Source organism: Octopus bimaculoides, chromosome 2 (genome assembly GCF_001194135.2).
Source record: "Octopus bimaculoides isolate UCB-OBI-ISO-001 chromosome 2, ASM119413v2, whole genome shotgun sequence".
In the NCBI taxonomy this organism is placed as follows: Eukaryota; Metazoa; Mollusca; class Cephalopoda; order Octopoda; family Octopodidae; genus Octopus; species Octopus bimaculoides.
This window is the reverse complement of record NC_068982.1, coordinates 185,775,244-185,779,024: the sequence shown is the minus strand read 5'-3', so window position 1 is coordinate 185,779,024 and position 3,781 is coordinate 185,775,244. Positions and strand designations below refer to the sequence as shown.

The 3,781-nt window shown below is 38.0% G+C and overlaps 1 long non-coding RNA gene across 1 annotated transcript in view; it reads left to right on the top strand.

The window, feature by feature from the left end:
* Positions 1–3,219, top strand: part of LOC106881538 (uncharacterized) — a 7,817-nt gene extending 4,598 nt beyond the window's left edge. Inside the window, exons 2-3 of the long non-coding RNA XR_001410870.2 lie at positions 2,403–2,473; positions 2,947–3,219. This is a non-coding gene — a long non-coding RNA (uncharacterized LOC106881538). The remainder of the gene's footprint in view (positions 1–2,402; positions 2,474–2,946) is intronic.
* The last annotated feature ends 562 nt before the right edge of the window (positions 3,220–3,781 follow it).

Genomic DNA, 3,781 nt, shown 5'->3' with positions numbered 1-3,781 from the left:
ATTATTATTATTATTATCATCGCCTTTGCACAGCTAACGCTGGAGATGTACTACAGTGTCAGCTGTTCACTACCAGTGAACTAAGGTAACACCACTTATTTTTCGAGCACTTTCCGGAGTATTCGAGCGGTTCCAAGCAGTGCTGTTTTCTGCAAGTGCCCCACCCTTATTGCAGCCCCTATTTGTTCAATGTGCTTCTCAAGATTTTTATTCACTGTTCCCACGACTCCGACAATCATTGGTACTATTACCACCTTTTCATCGACTACAACTGCTCAACTTCCCAGGCTAACCTGTCATACCTATCGACTTTTCTTTCTTCCTTATCGCATACCTTGTTGTCAGCTGGTCATGCTATAGCTATGATCCAGCATAGTTTGGTTTCTTTCTCAATTAAGACTATATCTGGCTTCCTATCACCATCATCATCATCCTTATTATTATTATTATTATTATTATTATTATTATTATTATTATTATTATTATTATTATTATTATTATTATTATTATTATTATTATTATTATTATTATTATTATTATTATTATAAGCCGGCGAGCTGGCAGAATCGTTAGCACGCCGGGCGAAATGCTTAGCGGTATTTCGTCTGCCGCTATGTTCTGAGTTCAAATTCCGCCGAGGTCAACTTTGCCTTTCATCCTTTCGAGGTCGACTAAATAAGTACCAGTTACGCACTGGGGTTGATGTAATCGACTCATATCCACCTCCCCAAGCAACCCTTGTGGCAAAAATTTGAAATAATTATTATCAATTATGCGGTTACATGCCTGGTTAGTTAGCAGGTTTGGTGACACTAAGTCTCCTCAAAACTCAAGAATTTTTTTGAGGATTCTTGTAGAATATTAGATGATACTGTTCTGCAGATCCACAAGCAGAATTTCAATTCTAGTCTCTTTCAGCCTTTTAGATAACATTTTGGGTGTTATACCAAGGGCACCAATTTCTACAGGAATAATTGTTGCCTTCGTCTTCCACAGTGTCCTCTGCTCTCTGATTAGATCCTGGTATTAGGATCTTTTGGTAATCCATACTTTTTAATCTTTTCTAGTTCTTTGTCACTTATTCGTGCATCCCCAGGTATTGCAATATCTATTTTTTTGGTTTCCTTTTTGCTTTCATCTACCGCAACAATATCTAGTCTCCGAGCCTCTATTAAGGAGTAACATTGGGTTGTAAAGTTCCACAGTATCTTATCTTACTTCTTCTTGGTGACTTCTGGTTCATGTTCGTACCATTTCCGTTCTCTGCCCAGGCCGTATTTTTCACATGGCCTCCAGTAGACGAACTTAGCCACGTTATCGTGCCTTCTTTTGTAGTGTTTTTGGGCCAGCTGGCTACACTCACTCACAATATGTCAGATTGTTTTATTTCTGCTGCCACACGTCCTATAAAGGAGGTGATTCGCTACTCTTATCCATTTGGAATTTGGTGTAATTAGTTCTCAGAGCTTGTTCCTAGTCGCTGCATATCAATGCCTCAGTGCATCTTTCAGGTCACTTTTTCTTAGCCATCGCCAAATGTTGATCTTGTTTTTTGTTTCGGTTCCTCTGAGGTATAGCCCATGCAGTGGCTTCATTTTCCAGTTGTTTACTCTATTATTATTATTATTATTATACGAAAACTCACGGCTTATTTTGCTGGGTATGATGGAAAGTGTCAGCTGTCCACAGCCAGCAGACTAAGGAGACACTTGTTTAGTGGTCTTGCTTCAAGAACTCTGCGAAGAATTCTTGCAGTTCCAAGCAATGCTGATTTTTTTGTAGATGTTCTACCTTCACACTTGCACCGATCTTTTTTGCAGCCATGTTGGTAGTTGAGTGCTGATACTTCCAAGAGCACCAATTACTATTCGTATCACGTATACACAACCTTCGTATTTCCTACTTCAAATCGTCATAGCTGTCTTCTTCTTCTTCTTCTTCTTCTTCTTCTTCTTCTTCTTCTTCTTCTTCTTCTTCTTCTTCTTCTCGTTGGCTTGGTAGTTCCAGGTCAATACGTCCTGATCTCGAACAGCTAAGATAAAGCCTCCGCTCTCTGCCTTTAGCTTATCAAGGCAGACGGCAAAGGCATTATCATCATCATTATCATCATCATCATCATCATCATAAACAAATAAAGAAGAGTACCATTATTATCAAATAAACAATATTTCGACATTTCGTGTCTTCCACAGGTTCAAAAATAAACTTGTCAATCCACTTTATTATTTGCTTCTATACTTTCTGGAGGAGCAACCTCAATTCTATAAATATTATTATTATTATTATTATTGGCAGAATCGTTAGCACACTGGATGAAATGCTTAGCGGTATTTCGCCCGTCGCTACGTTCTGAGTTATTATTATTATTATTATTATTATTATTATTATTATTATTATTGCAGAAAGAATACGGGATCGAGGAGGCAAAGAAAGAAATAGAAAATCTAGAAAAGAAATTACAAATTAATGACAGGTGAACTTCAACACGTCTGTAATGATGTTACACACTCATCATCACCCCCACCACTACCCTCTTCACCATTTTCATCATAATCATCACCATCACCTTCTTTATCATCATCATCATCATCACCATCATCACTGTACCGTCTCCGTCATTGAAACTATCAGTACCATCGTCAATAACACCAACATCACCACCAACACCACCTTCACCTTTACCAATGCCATCGCCACCAACACCATCACTGCTGGCGCCACCACCGGCGTCACCACCGGCACCACCACCACCACCACCACTGTCAACTCTATTACACCACCATACCATCAACTCCGCCGCCGCCGCCGCCACTACCACCACCACCACCACCACCAACAACAACAACAACAACAGCAACAGTTATTACTACTACTGCAAAATCGCCAAAACCATACCATATCATATTCTTGACAATTTCAAGTGTTCTTTTCCGTTTCTCTCTCCAGAAAAATAGAAAATTTAATCAAAATATTGAACCAAGAAAACATGGCAATGAATTTTGACAATAGCACCGACATTTGAAAATGGAGGGAAATCGATGAAAGTCTCCACGAGCATCGAATTCCTCAGTGGATCTGTTAATATTTGCTTCAAGACAGGAAATTTGCCAAACTTTAACAATGAGATAAATTTAACAATGTTGAATATGTCCAAAGAAGAAAAATTAAGAGTTGTCAGTCGTTTTGAAATTGTCATTAAAAATTTTTTTTATATTATAAGTTGAAAATGGTACACGACAACTCGAAAATGAAAGCAAAGTAAAGTCGGAAAACGAAACTAATGTTGTAACCCGATTCTGTAAAATGTCGTATCCGTGTTGGTGATTTAATTGGACAGCTTCCATGATTATGTAGATGAGAAAAATGTTGAAAGAACGAATGCGTGTGTCCCTTGATATTTTAAAATTAGTAGCAGATCCAGTCGATCCGTTTAGTCTAGCCCATTCGATGTGACGCATGACTTCGTTGATTGTATCTTGTTCAAAACGGGGGCACCAGTATTTTCTTAACGAAACACTTTGAAACTTGAGACACTGGTAGAATGTATCATATAAAACATCTTTTTCTCTTAGTCTTCTTAACAAAAAAAATCTACATCGCAAGTTATTTCATGTTAAAGTTGTCGTATTTCTGTAATTTCAACCAATGACTGACGTCCATTCAGCCGAATGACAGTAAGTGTTGACTACGTAAACAAACGATTGTCAAACGATTTTGGCGGTGATAAAATTATTATTTCCTTGTCAAAAAATGGCTGAAGCATATTGGCAGTAGCTAATAA